The sequence below is a fragment of the Bufo bufo genome, chromosome 2 (assembly GCF_905171765.1).
Source record: "Bufo bufo chromosome 2, aBufBuf1.1, whole genome shotgun sequence".
NCBI classification, from domain to species: Eukaryota; Metazoa; Chordata; class Amphibia; order Anura; family Bufonidae; genus Bufo; species Bufo bufo.
Window position 1 is genome coordinate 58,850,118 of NC_053390.1, and position 23,720 is coordinate 58,873,837.

The window sequence follows — 23,720 nt, forward strand, 5'->3', positions numbered from 1 at the left end:
ATTCTGGCAAGAATATTTGTCTTGTCATAAGACTGTGAAACCAATAGAGGGCGCTGTTCATAACTTAATAGCGCCCGCTATTGGTTTCATAGTCTTCTGACAAGAATATTTGTCTTGTCATAAGACTGTGAAACCAAAAGAGGGCGCTATGAATAACTCAATAGCGCCATCTATTGGTTTTCATGGTCTTATGACAGCTGAAAAACAAGGCAGATTCTGCTCATTTGCATGTCTTTCCCATATGCCCACGTTTATGCAAATGAGTTTTTACATAACAAAACTGTATAGAAAGGTTATTGAATATTATATTAGGACAATCGGAAAACTTTTTGTCGCCCTAATGATATTGATCTAGGTGTGCAGATCTAGGTGTGCAGGTTTGCTGGTTCTCAGTCAGATGAGAGCTGGTTTGGAATATCTCATAGTGCACAAGGCTGCCATTGTAAGGTATGCTGGCTTTTATCTGTCTCATGGATAGATGGATGGCTTGCACATACCTGGCTTTTGGCATATAGCCTTTGTGTGGTTGTCTATTGTATGTCGTACATAATAGAAGTCTAAGACTCATTCAGCTATCCTCTTAATGCTGTTGCCAAACCATTTTGATGGGGTTTCCATCAATTTCTAAAGTTTTTTTATGAACCAGACACCCTCTTCTCTTCTGAGCAAGGGGTGCCTGGTTGTCTCCGATTGACTTCAATTGTATTAAATTGTATTCGAGCACCCGAATTATTCGGCCGAGCACTCGGATCTGCCAAGCATAGCGATGCTCGAGCCGAACAGCAGATCGGCGGAGCATGCTCGCTCATCACTATTTCTAACCGTTTTTATGAACCAGACACCCTCTTCTCTTCCGAGCACGGGGTGCCTGGTTGTCTCCCATTGACTTCCATTGTATTAAATTGTATTCGAGCACCCGAATTATTCGGCCGAGCACTCGGATCTGCCAAGCATAGCGATGCTCGAGCTGAACAGGTATTCGGCTGAGCATGCTCGCTCATCACTAATGTTAATACATTGATGTCCAAGTGCTAGATCTTAGATGTATATTAACCTCTTGAATGCCGGAGGATTTCTCATTTTTGCATTTTCATTTTTGTTGCCTGTCTTCACAGAGCCATAAAATTTTTACTTTTCTGTTCACATAGCTGTATGAGGGCTTGTTTTTTGTGGGACAAGTTGTACTTTCTAATGCCATCATTTAGTATGGCATGAAATGTAGTGGGAAATAAATTCCAAATAGGGTGGAATTGGAAAAAAATTATATTCTGCCACAGCTTTACGGGGTTTTTCTCTACAGCATTCACTATGTGGCAAAACTGATCTGTGCTCATCATTCTCTGGGTCAATATAATTACAAAGATACTACATTTGCATTTTTTTGCATCCTCATATTCTGAGCCCCATAATTTTTTTTATAGTTATGTCTACCAAGCTGTGTGGGGGCTAATTTTTTTGGGGACAATCTGTATTTTTTATTGATAACATTCAGCTGTGTATGTGATTTTTTTAAAATCACATTTTATTTAATTTTTTGGGTTTAAGTGAGGGAAAGAAAAATGGCAGATTTGCCATTTAGATTTTTTTTTTCCCATTTCCCCACTCGCCGTATTTTTATATGTTTATAGTACATGTGTTTGTTAACATGGTGATGTGCCCCACAGCAAATTATGTGACTGGCCCCCTTTTACCCAAACAACTTCCTCCTCGTGTGCAACCCTGTTCAGGTCCCAAAACAGTTGGCATGGCTGTAGTGTTCAAATTTGATGCTGTAGCACTGTTTTCTTGGCTTCCAATTTTTGCAGCAAGAAACTCAGCTAATACAGTAGGTTGGTAGTGTGCTGTGGATCAACTCCATAAAGCGCCATGTCTGCGTAGAAGTGGTGTGGTCTAATTTAAATGCTTTTTATAGGTACAGAGTGGGAAACAAATTTATCAATAAGGTGCGAATCTAACACAAAATAGTCCATCTGCTCCAAATTAGACCTGTCTCAAATCCTGTCTTAAATGATAAATGTGCACCTGTGTAGAGATGGCATTGCGGTTCACCCGGCGGTCATTTCGTGGCGAACTTTGCGTTTTCGCAGTTCGCCGAACATGCGAACATATGGCGATATTCGCGCCCGCCATATTCTTTTACATTGTGAAGAACTTTAACCCATGACACATCCATCAGGTGGTACAGGACAGCCAATTGAGACATTTCAGCACATGGACATACCCCCTGCCTTATGAATAAACCTGATCTGGCCGCCATTTTACATTCAGTCTTTTGCCAGTGTAGGGAGAGGTTGCTGTGTGGAGCAGGGGCAGGTTGTTAGGGACACCAAACGCTAGCTAATAGGGCCACAAAAGTCCTTTTAAGGACTGGTATAGGTGTGCTATCGATAGGTGTGATACACAGAGGGGTGCGATATACTTATAATATACTTTTATAATGAGTCAAAAACACATAGATCTATATAGTGATCACCTAGAAGTCAGGGGCTTAGGGGCTAGGGGCTTACTAGGGTCATTTTTATATAGGGTAAGGTTCCGGACGGAGTGGCTCTTATCAGGGCGGGAGATCTGTGGTTAGGCTATCAGGGCCAGAATAGCACCCCCCTGTAGGGCAATATCAGGGACAGTTCTTTGCCCACCCTGTCCTTCAATACCACATCATCATGGCCAGGGATAGATGTTTTTTGCTTTCCCTCCGGGATTCATGGATGTGCACTGGAACCCCACGGATTGTGGTAGTGTAACATCCCAGAGTTATGTTACTAAACTCTTTTTTCCCGCTACTATTTGTTGGTAACATGTGCCTTGTCATCTAATGTGGTTTTATCTTATAGCCTCACTAATGTGCATTGAAAGCCTTGTTTGAATATACTTTGCTATAATTTTCATGTACACCAGCAGGTGGTAGCAATGTGTCAGCAGGGCCTTAGTAACAGTTTGGCATATCTAGACTGGAATAGTATATTCCAGTTTATCTCCCCCCTCTTTGAGCAGAGTGGGCTCGCCCATGTCCTGCCTCATGGGGAGGGAAGGAAGTTTCAGTTAGTGTGCCAGCCACCCCGGCTAGGGGAAGGCTGTGCTGGTAGGAGCTCCCAGTTCTAGGGATCCCAACCCAGGATCGTGTCTTGGCTGAGACCAAAGATCTTCATTCCCAGTCTGAGCCCTTCAGCCTCAGCTGGTGACAAGCAAGCAGCCACCTCCAGAACTCCAGGAAGAACCATACCCTGTGAGCATAACTGAGTACCGTCCAGAGACCAGGAGAAGCCAAATTCCTCCTCAGCTAGTCAGTCCCATACACAGCAGAAGATAGACAGAGCAGAAGATATAGATTCCTGCCACATATTACAGAGCCATAAGCAGACGACTAATCCTGCAAGAGAGCTCCAGGCATATGACAGAAGCAGAAGAGATAGTAATCCCTGCCACATATTGCCAATACCTGCTGGGACCCAAGACTATTGCTGTATCTCGTGTGTATTAATCCTGCCTCCAGTAAAGACAAGTTGAATTATATTCCAAGTCTGGATCTCATTCATTGCTACAAAGTTCCTCAATTACTCCTGCTAGCAACACACTCATTTATTGCAAGTGAGCCAGGATCCAGAAGTCCAGCCGTACCAAGGTAGGAGACACCGTTGACACTATACCTACTAATACACAGAGACATTACACCACTCTGGCATTCCTAATCTGGTACGTGAGTTGCAACACCTTAAAGGGCCCTGAGACTGTACCCTGCGCACGCTGCAATTGGCGTCACAAACAAAAACAATAGACTTATATATCCATATCCAGACCCACTACATAATTTTGGCATCCGCCTAACCGTACCACGGTCCGGCTCATTGCATATTTTGGCATCACTGGAACAGGATCGAGCTGTGTGCCAACAGAACCGAATCCAATTGTGTGCTCAACTGGATCAAATTGCATGTTTTACAGTACTGCAAGATCTACAGATTGTGCAAAAACCCTGAAAATGGACTTTATTACTTTCATTGCGGGACCCGAAAACTCTGCATTGTGCGCGTCAGCACTGCAAGGGTTAATCAGCCATTTTCCCCTCATGGCGCAGTGTTTTCATGGCTTTCAAGAGCGCGAAAATGATGACTATGCCCCCCTAGAAGTGGGAAATCTAAAGCCTGCCCACCAAGAACTTTGCAATGCGAGCCAAGGGAGTGCAGACTCCTCCCTCTGGGCTCCACTCTCACTTCCTGCATTTCCTGCACTGATCGTGACAGAAGAGCCAAGGAAGATTGCGCTCCCTTCACCAAAATGGAACCAAATGGTTATCGGAGGAGAGCCAGTTTATGAAGACCACCTACCGGAGATTCAGCTTTCTCAACTGGTGAAGAGAAGTGGTCCCTCCGTCTTTGCCGCAAGCACGAAGGCAGTGGATCCCTCCACGGCTACGGGGCCTGCAACCCAGATTGCTGCCAGTGCCGAAGAAAAGATGGCCACCGCACTCCAGCTTGCTCCTACGGAAGCAGATGTCGTCCCTCTCAAGACACAGGAGGAGATGACTGCGCCAACCATCTTACCGGCTGCTCCAGCGACTGACGTCCTGGACCAGAAGCAAGCCGCGATACCTGCCGAGCGGACTACAGCTTCAAAGACGGCCCTGATGACGTCACCTATCGCGAAGGCCCCCGTTCACCACCAGGAGGCACCGGAACCGGCCGCCCGGCCGCAACATCAGGTAGGAGCAGACGCGCTTCCTGAGGCCCAGGCCCGGTCCGAAATAGCCCCTGCACCGCTCCCTGAGGGTCCCGATACCCCTGATAGACCCAAGCCTGCTCCGCCAAGCACACATACTGGTGCAGCAGAGGCGGCCGGAGCTCCCACTCCGCCGCCCAGAAGAGAAACCCCAAGCCAAGCCACCTTAACCCGGAGGTCCCGCTAGAGATAACCAGCCTCACTACCAAGGCAGTACCAGGAACTGCCACAAGACGTCAGTGGAGCCACATCACAGCAGCTGCAGCCACCTACATCATGCCTATAACTGCTGCCATAATAGAGTCAGAGAAGGACTGCCCTGTGGACATTGTCATTGCCCCTAGAGACTTTCAACCGCTGAAACAACAGCGAAGAAGGCTCCCAGTCCCTTCTGTAGGCAGCAGCAGACCATCTGCCAGGCGGATTTTTACCACTGTTGCCCCTGACTACTATAGCAGAGCCAGAAAAAAGCCAGTCTGTGACTATTATCACTGCCACTACAGAAATCTCTGGGCCTACTACTGTACAGCCTGAGCCCATCAAACAGGAGCACTGCCCTGATGTGTGTGAGGATAAGGAAGAATCCACTGATACTGCTCCATGTGCTCCGGAACCACCACAGAATCCAGAGCTTCTTGCTATGAAAGACCAAGGGCCTATCCTTTATTGCTGTGCGGAGAATCTGTCACCTACCAGGAAAAGGCCAAGGCTTACAGAGGATTCTCCAGAGAAAGATGATCCTGCAATTCCAGGTTCTGCCACAAAAAGCCACCAGCAGATTGCAGATGAAGCTTCTGCAGGAATTACAGCTGCTGGGATCACCCAGGTTAAAGAAGAGCTTTTGCCTCCTCAAATATGGGATCCAGGAGGAAGATTTCCAGACTTTCCTGTGAGGAAAACTACCCACTGTGGAAATTACCCACTACCTTGTTTGGATTACAATTAACTCTTTTATCCCTGTGGATTACAATTGACTTTTACTTGTTTCCAGAGGATTCTACTTCAACAAGAAGAACTGAAGCTTTATTTGAGCGTTCTACTGCATTAATAAAATTGTACTGTTTTATTGCAACGTTAAAAGCTTGCACCCAAAGAAAAGACTCAAACGATTACCTGAGCTCTTTGTGATGTCCTATTCAATATTTTTTGCACTAATTACCAGTTTACAAGTTATGCAACGTTTAAGATAACATGCCCATTGTGTGTATTCTCTCCTAGGTGCCGCGATGTGACCTTCCTGCACTATTTGTGACAATTGCACTTAACATTGCACTTAACCAAAAATGTAGCAACTTACTCTTGTATGCCTTATTTGACAGCTCATGTTCTCTCCTTCCTTTATACGGACTGCCTTCATCCGGACACTTAATACTAATGGCCTACATCTGGAGTTATATATCCTAGGTACCCAGGTAAGACCAAGTGGTAAGTCCAGGCAGGTCCAGTAACTACACGGGTAACCCCGCTGCTTCTGGAATGGTTAGTAGTCATAGACCCCTCCTTCCCGCTTGCTTCATGTTCAGGATTGCTCCCATCCTGAGGTGTGTTACTTACAGGAGTTCCATGGGATTATACTACCCTCCTCCTGTGACATTGCCAGAAGTGTATGGAGACGCTAAAACCTCCCCTTCTGAGCCTTTGCCTAAGGTATGGCGCCTCAAACCTTAGAGCTACACAATTTAGCTACCCCTTAGTCACCATAATGATCGTGCTATAAGCCAATTTTCTCAGGCTTTGGTGCAGGAAAGGAAATACAGGATAAAGCCACCCTTTCATTTGCGGGCATTCCATTACATAATGGTGGGACTACAGAGTAAAGACCCCCCCATGCTTTTTTTGGTGTCTTAGGGCCAGAACACTTCAAAGTCAGTCAGTAATGTTTGCTTAGTGCAGTATTTGGTTCACTGGTTATACCGAGAGAGGGAAACTGTGTGTTGGACACCCTACTTGTAACGGTCGCGTACACACACACACAGGGGGGAGGGAAGTGACCACTGCGCTCCACCCTTACCCCTGGCCCTGCCTACCTGCCTCGCGAGTCCTAATGACAGGGGACAACTGGACGGCAATACCCTAACTTGGAATAAGTGCAGGGATGTCAGACAGACAAACAACAGGACGTGAACGGACCGAGTCAATACCAGGAAAGCTACAAAGTACAAATGGAGCAAGCAGAGAATTGTCAGGAGAAGCCGGGGTCATAAATACCAGGAGAGACGTGAAGTACCAAAGGAGTCAGCAGAGGAATGTCAGGAGGAGGCCGGGGTCAGAATACCAGGATAGCAGCAAAGTACACAAGGAGCAGGCAGAGGATCGTCAGGAATTCAGCAGGAGGTAAGTACGCCAGGAAAGACCAAATCACAAGTGGAACCTAAATTAACAGGCAACCTGTGGCCAGCAGGCTGCCTGTATTTATAGTGGGGAGTGAGGGTCATGTGACGTGGCCAGCGTCACATGACCGACAGACCAACCAGTAGAGCACCGAGTGATCAGCTCGGCGCTCAAGGCAGACTAGGAGCAGGGAGCCACCCAGCTAGTAAAGCCGCCCTGGGATGAGGTCCAACACAGATCCTCATTCCCAAAGCTAAGCAACAGGTCTGCGGGTAATGGGGGACCGAGTGCACCTTCGGAACCCCGTTACAGGCCCCCCCCTTTTACGAGGGGCCACCGGACCCAAGACTTTAGGCGATGGCTTTTCAGGGTGTTCTAAATGAAATTTTCAATCAAGTCTAGGAGCATGAACCTCCCTGGCAGGTACCCAAGATCTCTCTTCAGGTCCATACCCCTTCCAGTGAATCAGGTACTGCAAGGAATTACGCACCTTCCTGACATCCACTATTTTAGACACCACATACTCGACAGCATCATTAACAAGAACCGGCGGAGGCGAGGCTTTTGATGGTACTACCGGTTCAAAATATTTTTTAAGTAGAGACTTATGGAACACATTATGAATGTGGAATGACTCGGGCAGCTCCAACCTAAAAGATACCGGGTTAATCACCTCCGTGATCTTATATGGTCCAATAAAACGAGGAGCAAACTTTTTAGAATCTACCTTAAGAGAGAGATTCTTGGAGGACAACCATACCTTATACCCAACCTGAAAATTTACCCCCCTTGAACGTCTCCTATCGGCCTTGAGTTTCTGAGAACTTTGAGCCTTTTCTAAGTTCGATTGAACTCGGGCCCAAACTGTGCACAGTTCAGAGGAGAGCCTATCCACCTCTGGGTTAGAGGAGAAGACGGATGACCCAGAATGAAAACGGGGATGGAAACCATGGTTACAAAAAAAAGGTGAAACCCCAGCAGAAGAATTGACACGGTTATTCAAAGCAAATTCAGCCAATGGAAGAAATTTCACCCATAATTGCTGGTCATCGGCAACATACGACCTCAAGAATTGTTCGACAGACTGATTAAGGCGTTCAGTCTGCCCATTACTCTCAGGGTGGTAGGCAGAGGAAAAAGACAATGAAATTTTAAATTTTTGACAGAAGGCCCTCCAGAATTTGGACACAAACTGCACACCCCTGTCAGAAACAATATTTTCCGGGATACCATGCAATCGAACAATTTCTTTCACAAAAATAGACGCCAGGGTTTTGGCATTCGGGTGTCTAGACAGGGGAATGAAATGGACCATCTTGCTAAACCTATCGACCACTACCCAAACTACAGTCTTACCCTCCGCCGGCAGGTCAGTTATAAAGTCCATCGAGATATGGGACCAGGGTCTACTGGGAATGGGTAGGGGTCTATGACTACTAACCATTCCAGGGTTACCAGCAGGGCGAGTACTAGGTGTCTTGGACCTGGCACAAACCTCACAGGCTGACACGTAGGACTTGACATCCCTAGTTAGAGTGGGCCACCAATAAGATCTAGAAACCAGATCCTTAGTGCCCTCAACACCCGGATGTCCACAAAAGGCAGAATCATGACACTCACCCAACAGCTGGAGACGAAATTGTACGGGAACAAACAACTTATCTGTTGGGGTGGATACCGGTGCCAGATGTTGTTCAGACCTAATGCGAGCCGAGATATCCTGGGTAAGAGCTGCTAAGAAGATTTTTGCTGGTAGGATGGATTCAGGTGGTACCTCAGTAGGTTGAAAAGCCTGGAAGCTCCGCGATAATGCGTCTGCCTTCACATTTTTACTTCCCGGCCTGAACGTGATGGAAAAATCAAAACGAGTAAAAAACAGAGCCCATCTGGCTTGACGGGGATTCAACCTCTTAGCAGACTCGAGAAACATAAGGTTTTTATGGTTTTAATGGCCAGCAGCTCCCTATTCCCTATGTCGTAGTTTCTCTCCGTGGGAGAGAATTTCCTGGAGAAGAAGGCACATGGTCTCAGATTAGTGAGGCTAGCAGGACCTTGTGAAAGGACTGCTCCTGCGCTGTCCTCGGACGCATCCACCTCCACAATAAAAGGTTTCTCCTGATCAGGCTGGATCAGAATGGGAGCGCTACTGAATGCCTTTTTTAATTTTTCAAATGAAAAAAAGGCCTCAGTAGACCAATTCTCCAAATCCACCCCTTTCTTAGTAAGGTCGTTCAACGGTTTAGTAATTACGGAAAAATTCATAATAAATTTACGATAGTAATTTGCGAAACCTAAGAACCGTTGTCAGGCCTTTAAGGATGAAGGTCTTACCCATTCCTTAATTGCTAGTACCTTACCAGGATCCATCTTGAAGGCGTGAGGTGTCAGAACATGCCCTAGAAACAGAATCTCCTGTACACCAAAAACACATTTCTCTTGTTTAGCGGATAGCTGATTCTCCCTCAACACCTCTAATACTTGTTTAACATGAGACACATGGGATTCGAAGTCAGGAGAGAATATCAAAATGTCGTCAAGATAGACAATAACAAATTTACCTAAGAACTCCCTAAGAATGTCATTCATGAAGTTTTGGAACACAGCTGGGGCATTGCTGAGTCCAAAAGGCATCACCTGATATTCAAAGTGTCCTACCGGAGTATTGAACGCCGTCTTACATTCGTCTCCCTCCCTGATTCGGATTAGATTGTATGCCCCTTTCAGGTCAATTTTGGAAAACAGGTTGCCCCCAGAACCTGGTTAAATAAATCCGGAATCAATGGGAGGGAGTATCTATTCTGGACAGTGATTTTATTTAATCTCCGGTAATCGATAAATGGCCTAAGACCACCATCTTTTTTCTTAACTAAGAAAAACCCCGCCCCATAGGAGAGACAGAAGGTCTAATATGCCCTTTACCAAGCCTCTCCTTAATATAATCTTCCATGGCCTTGCGTTCGGGCATAGAAAGATTATAAATTCGTCCTTTAGGAAACTTGGCCCCCTCTACTAGCTCTATGGTACAATCATAAGGTCTATGGGGGGGTAGAACCTCCGTGGTTGGTGATGAGAATACATCCGAATATTCTTTAACAACAGTGGGTAAAGTATCTGACTTTACTGAGACCCCAGCCTGTACCACAGACACACTTAGGCCCCCATCTCACCAACTCCCCATTGGACCAATCTATAGTGGGGTTATGTAGTCGGAGCCAAGGCAACCCTAGTACCACCTCAGCCGGTAGGTTCTCCAGGACTAGAAGCGAACATCTCTCTGAGTGGCACACACCCACGGTTAGAGAAATCTCCCAGGTACCACCAATAAGAGGAGTAGCATCAATAGCCATGACATGAATAGGAGTTGGTATGGCAAACATAGGAATACCCAATCTTACAGCATATCCAGAGTCAATAAAGCTAGCCGCTGAGCCAGAATCAATGAAGGCCTTACCCAGCCATTTATCTACTCCCAGAGAAATTGTAATGGGTACCGAAAGCTTCCATTTAGAAAATTCAGGGTGTACCTGGTCTTTAGGTTGCCTTGCCTTAGGAGACTTGACAGAGAGGACCTTCTTAGGACACTGGTTGATCCAATGGTCAGGATCTCCACAGTAAAAGCATTCTCCACGTCTGCGGCGAAGATTCCCTCGGGTCATGCCAACCTGCATGGGTTCCTCGGTGGAGACCTCAGCATTGTCTCTGGGATAGGCCTCTGGCTGGACCACCTTCTGGGAAGAGAACTGTTGTTCCTGTTGTCTCTCTCTAACCCATCGGTCAAGTCGGACAACAAGGGTCATCATCTCCTCTAAGGTCTCTGGAAGTTGATAACTAACCAGAAGATCCTTTAATTTATCAGACAGACCTGACCTGAACTGACTCTTCAGGGCTGGTTCGTTCCATCCTGAGGGGACACACCACCTTCTGAATTGGGTGCAATAATCCTCCGCTGGTAAATTGCCCTGAACCAGTGCCTTTAGAGCCGTCTCGGCTTCTAGAGCCCTGTCTGGTTCATCATAGAGGGTACCCAGGGCCTGAAAGACCCCCTCCACAGAATATAAACAACTGGCGCCAGCAGGTAAAGAGAACGCCCAGTCCTGGGGATCACCCTGTAATCGGGAAATGATAATGCCCACGCAAGCGGAAGTAAAGTTTGCAACTCTCCTTAAAAGAGAGAAACTTCTTCCGATCACCTGAAAAGGGTTCTGGGAGCTTAATCTGGGGCTCAAAATGCGGACTGGAGGCCTGAGGAGTGGAAGAACCTTGCCCTAACTCAAAAGAACTGAGTTTTTCCCCTAACTCCTGCACCCTCTGCGTCAGATTAGAGACATGGTCAGTCAGGGTCACCAGAGGATTCATAATACAGTGGTTATTGGGCCTGTTAATCTGTAACAGTCACGTACACACACACACAGGGGGGAGGAAAGTGAACACTGCGCTCCACCCTCAACCCTGGCCCTGCCTACTTGCCTCGCGAGTCCTAATGACAGGGGACAACTGGACGGCAATCCCTAACTTGGAATAAGTGCAGGGATGACAGACAGACAAACAACAGGACGTGAACGGACCGAGTCAATACCAGGAAAGCTACAAAGTACAAATGGAGCAAGCAGAGAATTGTCAGGAGAAGCCGGGGTCATAAATACCAGGAGAGACGTGAAGTACCAAAGGAGTCAGCAGAGGAATGTCAGGACGTGGCCGGGGTCAGAATACCAGGATAGCAGCAAAGTACACAAAGAGCAGGCAGAGGATCGTCAGGAATTCAGCAGGAGGTAAGTACGCCAGGAAAGACCAAATCGCAGTTGGAACCTAAATTAACAGGCAACCTGTGGCCAGCAGGCTGCCTGTATTTATAGTGGGGAGTGAGGGTCATGTGACGTGGCCAGCGTCACATGACCGACAGACCAACCAGTAGAGCACCGAGTGATCAGCTCGGCGCTAAAGGCAGACTAGGAGCAGGGAGCCACCCAGCTAGTAAAGCCGCCCTGGGAATGAGGTCAAACACAGATCCTCATTCCCAAAGCTAAGCAACAGGTCTGCGGGTAATGGAGGACCGAGTGCATCTTCGGAACCCCGTTACACTACTCTTGCGGGCAGGAACCTGGGGATAGCCATTTCATGTTAGTCTATGTATGTCTTTATGTGAAATACATGCAGCACTTTGTACTTTATTGGGTACCCCAGGGCTGGTTCTTTCTCTCCCTCCTAAGCATAAGCCGAGGGCGGCTTAACTCGAAGTAAGGGGGAATGTAACATCCCAGAGATATATTACTAAACTCTTTTTCCCCGCTACTATTTGTTGGTAACATGTGCCTTGTCATCTAATGTGGTTTTATCTTATAGCCTCACTAATGTGCATTGAAAGCCTTGTTTGAATATACTTTGCTGTAATTTTCATGTACACCAGCAGGTGGCAGCAATGTGTCAGCAGGGCCTTAGTAACAGTTTAGCATATCTAGACTGGAATAGTATATTCCAGTTTAGCTCCCCCCTCTTTGAGCAGAGTGGGCTCGCCCATGTCCTGCCTCATGGGGAGGGAAGGAAGTTTCAGTTAGTGTGCCAGCCACCCCGGCTAGGGGAAGGCTGTGCTGGTAGGAGCTCCCAGTTCTAGGGATCCCAACCCAGGATCGTGTCTTGGCTGAGACCAAAGATCTTCATTCCCAGTCTGAGCCCTTCAGCCTCAGCTGGTGACAAGCAAGAAGCCACCTCCAGAACTCCAGGAAAAAACATACCCTGTGAGCAAAACTGTGAGTACCGTCCAGAGACCAGGAGAAGCCAAATTCCTCCTCAGCTAGTCAGTCCCATACACAGCAGAAGATAGACAGAGCAGACGATATAGATTCCTGCCACATATTACAGAGCCATAAGCAGACGACTAATCCTGCAAGAGAGCTCCAGGCATATGACAGAAGCAGAAGAGATAGTAATCCCTGCCACATATTGCCAATACCTGCTGGGACCCAAGACTATTGCTGTATCTCGTCTGGATTAATGCTGCCTCCAGTAAAGAAAAGTCTGGATCTCATTCATTGCTACAAAGTTCCTCAATTACTCCTACAACACACTCATTTATTGGAAGTGAGCCAGGATCCAGGAGTCCAGCCTTACCAAGGTAGGAGACACCGTTGACACTATACCTACTACTACACAGAGACATTACACCACTCTGGCATTCCGAACCTGGTACGTGAGTTGCAACACCTTAAAGGGCCCTGAGACTGTACGCATGCTGCAATTGGCGTCACAAACAAAAACAATAGACTTCTATATCCATATCCGGACCCACTGCATAATTTTGGCGTCCGCCTAACCGTACCACGGTCCGGCTCAATGCAGTAGGACATATGGTTTCTGATTTGGTGCCGCCGAGCACCTGATTTAGTGCCGCCGACCACTTGTTATTGCCTACCACATCTATTCTTTTTTGCTTAACTTTAATAATTTAATTAATTTTCATTTTGAGGGATATCTTTTAGGGTCTATTTACATGTCCGCAAAATGGGTCCACATCCGTTCCGCAATTTTGCGGAACGGGTTCAGACCCATTAGTTTTCAATGGGGCCGGAATGTGCTGTCCACATCATTTGCGGATCCGCACTTCCGCATCCGTGCCTTCGTTTCCGCAAAAAAATAGAACATGTCCTATTCTTATCCGGACAAGATTAGGCATTTTCTATTATAGTGCCGGCGATGTGCGGTCCGCAAATTGCGGAATGCACATTGTCCGTGTCCGTGTTTTGCGGATCCGCAATTTGCGGATCTGCAGAACACTTACAAACGTGTGAATGGACTTTTAGGCCTCATTCAGACCGCCGTATGCTGTCCGCAGAAATTCGGATCCGTTTATTTGCGGACAGTTCAGAATGTCCGTAAAAAAACTGATAGCATTCCGTATTTTTGCAGCCCCATAGACTTTAATGGGGCCATGTCCTGATTTTCACTGACGAGTATAGGACATGTTTCATTTGTTTTGCGGAACCGTGGAATAGAAAAGGGCCCCATAGAAGTGAATGGATCACCATTCACCAGGTTTGCCTTCCATTAAAGTGAATGGAGCCCGCTTCGAACTTTCGGTCGCGAACATTTGATTGCATTCACGCGATCGCATTTGCGAACCTTCCCGGCCGATGTTTGTCCATCACTACCCCTGTGTGCCTATTATTTGGCTGAATGTGAGTTACTTCCCATTGTGGACTCCCCTGAAGTAGCTCTTCTTTTCCTAAATCTTCTATATTTCTGTGTTAACAGTAAGGTCTACAGTGACTACCTACCAAACCTTCTGTAATCATGTGTATAATGGTAGTCACTACTACACGTTCTTTATCGGTGTAGTTTTGTTATGATAACCTCAGCAGAGAGTGGAAAGAATGTTCCTTGTTCTGCAGCATCTCTCCAGAAATCCAGTACCGGATTAAAGGACATTTTCATTGCATAATGTATGCCTAATAATGTGATTTCCTTACCTTTGTGGCTTCCCATGCAAAACCATGAATACCTGCCGATCGGCTGTTCGAAAGTAGCCCTGGCATGGGAAGTTGGCACTGTGTAGTGGACAGAGATGGTTACTACAGTGTTGCTCTCATTCATTGTAGAACAGCTGACTGGCGGTGGTGCATCAGCCGATCAGGTATTGATGGCCTAACCTTTTAAAGACGTTTTCCAGTATTGCCTTCTGTTCTAATTCTCCCCCTCCCTCACCCCTGGACCTGTAAAGGGAAGAATACTTCCCGTCGCTTGGTTTTGGGTCCACCACTGTCTTTGGCAATACCAAATTTATATCGTTTTTACTACTTAAAAAAAAGACCACTTCCTCTGCCTGACCCCACAAATGCAGTGATTGCTATTGACCACAGCATCTGAGGGCATAAATGACTGGGTTTCGGCGGCATTGCCGATCCCGGTCATTGCAGATGGATGCCTGCTGTATTATACAGCTGGCACCTGCTGCAAATGGAGCGGGCTCAGCATGGCAGCCCACTTCATACAACCCATTAAGAATAATGACGTACATGTACGTGATTATGCATTAAGGGGTTAAATCAAATGGACTTCTATAACTATAACTAATAAGCATCTATATCTATTGAGCCTCCATATATAATATGCCTCTACTTTATATTTAATGAACCTCTAGATTTAATGGACCTCTATATCTAATGGCCTCTATATCTAAAGGGTCTTCATAGCTAAACGATGCCTATATTTAAAAGGGTTATCCAATTTCTCAAAACCCCCCACATGTGCCGGGCCCCTCACCGGTAATATACTTACCCCACTCCCCGCGCCGCTCATGGTCCCCGCACCGCTGCTTCTCCTTGCACACGGATGAAAACATCCGGTGTCGGGTGGCAGGTGGGGACGGGGACGAGCCTCCGTAGCATTGCGGGTGATGGCCGGGAGCGGGGTAAGTATATTACCGGTGAGGGGCCCGGCACATGTGGGGGGTTTTGAGAAATTGGATAACCCCTTTAATGGACTTTTATATTTATTAAACCTTTATTGTATATTTAACAGACCTCTAAATTCACTAAGTCTCTATATCTAATGGGCCTCTATATCAAATGGGCCTCTGTATCTAATGGGCTTCTGTATCAAATGGGCCTCTGTATCTAATGGGCCTCTGTATCTAGTTAGACTGTGGTCCACCAAGGGTTATTCATGCTGCCATTTATACCTGATCTTCCAAGTCTTCCTAATCTGGTGGCTTGTTACAGTCAAAAGTAACACAGTATTTTTCTCTACTCCCTCCAGCTTCTTTGGATTTTGTGATAAGGGCGAATGTCACCTCATCTCGGCCACACGTACCGCCTGTTACGAAGCAAAGAGTAAATCTCATCCTTTTGTAGAAAGTTGTAATGAAGGTGATGTATATGGGAGCGCATGTTTGATCTCTGTCTCTTCGGGAGGTCTTATCACACGACATGAATGCTCTGTGATCTGTCTATGTAGGTAGGAGAAAAATAGCATTTTAGAAATCTGTTACTGGCTGCAAGGAAATCCTTTCATCTCTTCAGCTAAAGTGATACCGGCATCATTGCTTAGAAGTAAGACCGGAAAAAAGACTTTATAAAGTTTCTTCTGTTATAGTTTACATCTTGATCTCTCGTCTACTCACCCAAAATGTCCAGAAGTGATGAAAATCAGAAGAGAGGGAAGGGAAGCATTTGGCACTTCCATTGCAATTGCGGACAAGAACAGGCATATTCTATTAGTACCGGCAATGTGCGGTCTGCAAAATGCGGAACGCACATTGCTGCTGTCCGTGTTTTGCTGGGTAAGCCTCCGGGACATCTGGAAAACAGGCACAGGCGAAACAGACCAAGGTACAACAGGACTTTAATATACAAGTAATAAAAGCAAAAGACAGAACCAGGAAACCAAAATGTACTGCAAGGATCAGTGGGTGTGAACCCACTGTGCCACTGACTGGCAATACTCTGGAGAGGCGTAACTAAGCAACACAAGGTCTTTACTAGCGCCTCTGGTGGTAAGGATAGACTTGAGCCACGGTAGTTGCCAGGGACTACTTCAGAGTGTAAACCGAGTCAGCGGCAGGAACACGCGGGCAATGAGATACCTATGAAGGTAACTATCAGGAATACACAGGTAACCAGGAACAACAGATGCTGGAACCTAGGACAGAACAGAACCAGAAGCAGATGCCTGCACCCAAAGCACAGTAGAAGTTACAGTAGGCGGCCCCAGGCAGAGCTGCACACGGATGTCAATTCCCCCTCCGGGGAAGCCAGGGACCCTCTTCCGAAGGCAGACATAAAACAAGCAGATACAGACATGGGCAGTAATTGACATGGACAGAAACAGACACAGATAAGCTCTGCTAAGCTAAAGGACACAGGGCATAGCAACATCAAGGCATAACAAAATCACAGAACAGGTACGGATCAGACAAGAAACATAAATACAGAACTAGGTAATACCACACTGAAGTGTAGCCAGAAAGCCCCTTGGGTCAGCGACAAGGGACTACACACAGCAAGCAGGACCAGAACTGACATACTCACAGACTGAACTGAACAAACTGACAGACAAAACAGAACTGACCACAGGGACAGGGCACACTGGGAGAAATAGGTGTTAAACGAGTGCACCTGCAGGAACAGGCCCACCCACAATTCAGGAGGATTAACCCTATCAGGCCAGGACCAGAACACAAGCAGAAGCACCGAACGTTGCCCCTGGCAACCGGCATACATGGAACACCGCTGCCAGAACGCGAGGGCATACAACAATCCGGGCACCGGAACAGAACCACAGAACACAATCAGGGAGGCAAAACATACACAGGTGGTTCAGGCACAGAGTTCCATATTCTCACTGCTCTTAACGGAAAGAATCCTCTTCTATGTTTGAGTACAAACCTTCTTTTCTCCAGACGCAGAGGATGTCCCCTTGTCACAGTCACAGTCCTGGGGATAAATAGATGATGGGATAGATCTCTGTACTGACCCCTGATATATTTATACATAGTAATTAGATCTCCCCTCAGTCGTCTTTTTTTCTAAAGTGAATAACCCTAATTTTGATAATCTTTCAGGGTACTGTAGTTGCCCCATTCCAGTTATTACTTTAGTTGCCCTCCTCTGAACCCTCTCAAGCTCTGCTATGTCTGCCTTGTTCACAGGAGCCCAGAACTGTACACAGTCCTCCATGTGTGGTCTGACTGGCGATTTGTAAAGTGGCAGGACTATGTTCTCATCACGAGAATCTATGCCCCTTTTGATGCCAACCCATTATCTTATTGGCCTTGGCAGCAGCTGCCTGACACTGGTTTCTACAGCTTAGTTTTCTGTTCACTAAAATTCCTAGGTCCTTTTCCATGTCAGTGTTACCCACTGTTTTTCCATTTAGTATGTATTGGTGACTTGCATTATTCCTTGCCATGTGCATAATCTTACATTTGTCAGTTTTATTGCTCATTCACACGACCGTATGCCCTCCGAGACATACGGTCTGTGAGCGGGCCATATGTCCCGGAGTGGCATACATCGTGCGCACGGGAGCGCACAGCATCATAGGTTACTATGATGCTGTGCGCATTGGGCCACCCACGAGGCTATTGTCCCGCAGCCCAATGCACACAGCATCATAGTAACCTATGATGCTGTGCGCTCCCGTGCGCACGATGTATGCCGCTCCGGGACATATGGCCCGCTCACGGACCGTACGTCTCGGAGGGCATACGGTAGTGTGCATGAGCCCTTAAACCTCGTGTGCCACTTCTCTGCCCAAGCCTCCAATCTATACAGATCCATCTGTAGCAGTATACTGTATCCTGTAGTATATATATATATATATATATATATATATATATACACAGTGGATTTAAAAAGTCTACACACCCCTGTTAAAATGTCAGGTTTCTGTGATGTAAAAAAATGAGACAAAGATAAATCATTTCAGAACATATTCAACCTTTAATGTGACCTATAAACTGTACAACTCAATTGAAAAACAAACTGAAATCTTTTAGGTAGAGGGAAGAAAAAATATAAAAATAAAATAATATGGTTGCATAAGTGTGCACACCCTTAAACTAATACTTTGTTGAAGCACCTTTTGATTTTATTACAGCACTCAGTCTTTTTGGGTATGAGTCTATCAGCATGGCACATTTTGACTTGTCAAGATTTGCCCACTCTTCTTTGCAAAAACACTCCAAATCTGTCAGATTACGAGGGCATCTCCTGTGCACAGCCCTCTTCAGATTACCCCACAGATTTTCAATCGGATTCAGGTCTGGGCTCTGGCTGGGCCATTCCAAAACTTTAATCTTCTTCTGGTGAAGCCATTCCTTGGTTGATTTGGATGTATGCTTTGGGTCGTTGTCATGCTGAAAGATGAAGTTCCTCTTCATATTCAGCTTTCTAGCAGAAGCCTGAAGGTTTTGTGCCAATATTGAATGGTATTTGGAACTGTTCATAATTCCCTCTAGCTTAACTAAGGCCCCAGTTCCAGCTGAAGACAAACAGCCCCAAAGCATGATGCTGCCACCACCATGCTTCACTGTGCGTATGGTGTTCTTTTGGTGATGTGCAGTGTTGTTTTTGCGCCAAACATATCTTTTGGAATTATGGCCAAAAAGTTCAACCTTGGTTTCATCAGACCATAACACCTTTTCCCACATGCTTTTGGGAGACTTCAGATGTGTTTTTGCAAAATGTAGCCTGCCTTGGATGTTTTTCTTTGTAAGAAAAGGCTTTTGTCTTGCCACTCTACCCCATAGCTCAGACATATGAAGAATACGGGAGATTGTTGTCACATGTACCACACAGTCAGTACTTGCCAGATATTCCTGCAGCTCCTTTAATGTTGCTGTAGGCCTCTTGGTCGCCTCCCAGACCAGTTTTCTTCTTGTCTTTTTATCAATTTTGGAGGGAAGTCCAGTTCTTGGTAATGTCACTGTTGTGCCATATTTTCTCCACTTGATGATGACTGTCTTCACTGTGTTCCATGGTATATCTAATGCCTTGGAAATTCTTTTGTACCCTTCTCCTGACTGATACCTTTTAACAATGAGATCCTTCTGATGCTTTGGAAGCTCTCTGTGGACCATGGCTTTTGCTGTGGGATGCGACTAAGAACATTTCAGGAAAGACCAACTAGAGCAGCTGAACTTTATTTGGGGTTAATCAGAGGCACTTTAAATGATGGCAGGTGTATGCTGACTCCTATTTAAAGGCTTTCTATCATCACAAAATTCATTATGTAGCTGCCTGACATTTGCAATGTGCTAATGTCAGCAGTACATAACTGTGTAACTTTTATCTGCCTACATGCCGCCGTTCGCCCAGAAAACTAACTTTTAAAATATGCAAATGAGCCTCTAGGTGCTATTTGGGCGTTGCTGCAGCACCTGGAGGCTCCGTCTCCTCACCGTTGGGCACGCCCATTTTGCTTTGATGGACATCTCTGCTCTGCGCTTTGAAAGTAAAATCCCGCGCCTGCGCATTCCAGTTTAGTATTCGGCGCAGGTGCAGTGAGTGAAGGACGCTAATCGCTAATGTCAGCCAGCTACATAACGAATTTTGTGATGATAGAAACCCTTTAACATGATTTTGAATGTGATTGCTTAATTCTGAACACAGCTACATCCCAAGTTATAAGACGGTGTGCACACTTATGCAACCGCATTATTATTTTTTTTTTTTTTTTCTTCCCTCCAGATTTCAGTTTGTTTTTCAATTGCGTTGTACAGTTTATAGGTCACATTAAAGGTGGAAAAAGTTCTGAAATTATTTGTCTTTGTCTCATTTTTTTACAGCACAGAAACCTGACATTTATTTTTATTTTTTAAATTTTTCAAAGTTTTATTGAAAAATTTGATAAAATATACATACAGAGATTGAACTGTACGGTGAAGAACGGTAAAAAGCTGTAGAGATACAATTTACAAACATGACGTTACAATTGATTCTGAAGTATCGTGATAAATGACATATCTATGAAATCGCATATCAGATTGAAATGATAGGATAGGTTTCCTAAATTTTTCCAATCCCTTCCATTTGGACTTAAACTTATAGTGTGTGCGACTTTCCCAAGAAGCTAATTCCTCGAATCTATATAAAGAATCAATCCTATTGATCCAATGATCAACTGCTGGAAGATCTGGTGTTAACCAATGTCGAGGTAATAAGAGGCGAGCTGCTAGTAAACTTTTTTTAAATAGAAAGGGGACACTACCGGTACCTTCGGGAGGAGAGAGGTGTAAGAGAGCTAAATGAGGAGATAGTGGGATAGAAGAGCCACATATTTCATTACTTCTTTTAAAGATTTCAGACCACCATTTTTTAACTGGTAAGCAAGTCCACCAGATATGGTAGAAAGTGCCCCTCTCCTCCCCACAGCGCCAACAAAAGAGAGAGAGAGAGAGAGAGAGAGAGAGAACCGGACAGCACTCCAGGTAAAATAAGTGGTTTATTCACCCATGTGGTAAGGCAACGTTTCAGCTCATACAAAGAGCCTTTTTCAAGCAGTGAACACAAGTGCAACATGGGGTATATATAGTCCAACCCCTTCCATGTATCTCATCACTCCTCCCACTGATAAATTATTCGATGATGCACACATGTATCCAATTAATAGCACTTGGCACTTTATCTTGTATTTTTTCATGATCGCAAATATGCATGCACTTTACTTCTATATGGATATGTCCTCACATGGACCATGTGCACTCTATAGGGATAACATATTTTTTTAATGTATTTTTAATAATCTTTTTTATGCTCAATATGTTGATTGATGTTAATTGCTTTATTGATCATTATATGTAGGGGTTGGACTATATATACCCCATGTTGCACTTGTGTTCACTGCTTGAAAAAGGCTCTTTGTATGAGCTGAAACATTGCCTATACCACATGGGTGGTATAGGCAAACAAGAAATCACATACTAAACCGTCCAGAATACATTTTATCTCCACTTATACGGAATCCAGCATGGAGATTGGGAATATCATCAGACGCCATTGGAATATATTGGGTGGGTGTCAGAAGTCAATTACTGAATTCCAATCCCCCCCATTGATGTCATATCGCAGATCTAAAAGTCTACAGGACCAGTTGGTCAGGGCAGATGTTGGGCCATTAAAAACCAGCAGACAAACAACATTGACACAGGCTGGCCTTGGTTGTTATCCCTGCCTGGGCTGTGTCAATTGCAGATATGTTATCAAGGGGAAAACTAAATAAAAGAGAGTTACAATGGATCTACCTTCTTAATACTTTAAAACCGCATGCTTTGAATATTGATTACAAGATTGGAGCGATATTGTGAAATGTTGGCTTGCCCTCTTGTTCCCTTGGGTCCTAACTGTTCAGCTCCTGCGTAGGTGGTTGTTAATATTATGGATGAAGAAAATATAAATATATATATAAGTATGGTGATCTTTTTAATGTCACTAATAATTTTTTTTCACCTTTTTAGATGGTGTACCGAAGAGGGAGGGGATGAGTCGACAGGGACTGACCAGATGTCTGGTTGCTGCGGCCTGGTTTATAAAACAGATACATCATTCTTATGCCGGGTGTTTTTTATTATTGTATTATTCATTTTTACTCTTTATTAATGGTTTTGGCCTTGCATAGGTGTCCTTTATGGAGGAGAACCCTCCTGAGCGGTAGTGGCTTATAGGATTTAGGGGGGATCCTGGCTGATCTGCCTCTACTGGGGGGGGGGGGGGGGGGGCCGTGTTCTATGTGGGATGTGGTTCCCTCACCCGGGTCCGCGATATCACTTGCCCATAGAAAGAAGGCAGGAGTTCTGCCCCTTGGACACATCTGTTAGAATATATAGGTTACAACATTGCTGTGAAAATTCCCAAACTAAGTGCAAAGCAACCTATAGTAACCCCTCAAAAAATGCTGACTCACTGGAAACAGGCAAACCTACAGCGAAACAAGTAAGTCCTTAAACGGCAGTATATATGAAAATAAAAAAGAATTTTATTAAATACATAAATATAAAAACATAGAGATAACAAAACACACACAAAATGTGTGGTGCCTCCTAGCGGACAGGATGTACATAAGTATGTGTACACATGCGCCAGGTGGATTGCGGTGCATTTCCCTTAATCAACATGGCTGTGGCTATGACGGGACCGCTGGGCCCATGCCTGAAACGCCGTCCTTACGTGATGATGTAACACGAGCTAGGAACGCTATCCGGGCATGCGCACTTCTCTTGTTGACACGCTGAAGTAGGCGCTGGACAAGCTGACGCCGCCATTCATCTGGTCAGTGGACTCCGCTATTTTCCTATGTCCGCCCTCTCTCCTCCCCCGGAGTGATACATCATATAATATGCACACATCATCTTCTTGTATGTAAGTGGCTGCACATGTCATCTTATTGTATGTCACTTTAATAGCACACACATAGACCTTATGCACTTTGATTAGCAATTATGTTATATTTGATTTATAAATGTAATACTGATGGTTTTTATATATGACATTTTTATTGGATCATATATTGTAATAATCCCTGCACCATTATCTTTTATAACACTGTTTTAATTCATTGTATGTCACTTTGTATCACTAAGTGTTTCTATTGATCATGGCTGTGTTGTTCACATGATTGAGTTTGCTATATGTACTGAGCACTTTGTCCTGATCATTTGCTTGAGAATGGCTCTATTGTAGAGCCGAAACGTCGCTTGTTCCACATGGGTGAATAAAAGGTTTCATTTTCATTTTATTTCTTTTGGAGTGCTGCCCGTTCTTCTTCATTGTTTATATTGGGGTCGTGCTTACCCCCTTTGGGCTGCTGCACCCGACTGTTTTCTTTTTAGACGGTGCTGCCATTTCTATTTTATATATATGTATTAAGGCAGATTGCCTGGATTTGTGGGAGGGGCTGAGGTCCGCCTCCAGCCTATTTAGGGCACTCCCCTTACCTGGCTCCTGCATCATTGAGGTCTGAGCTTTTGAGAGAGGAGGTCGCGTGTGGAGTGTCTGGAGATTTGCCTGCGAGTCGCTGAATTTCTGGGAGTTTTTCGTTGCCATCAGTTCTGGATTTGGAGCATTTCGGTTCTATTTTTCCAGCTTTACTCAGGTTCACTGTGGGTCACGTTTGCCCGTTAAACTGCGAGTCATCTATACGGTACAGCCGGGGCCTCACGGTTGCCCCTGTACCGGTTCAATTCA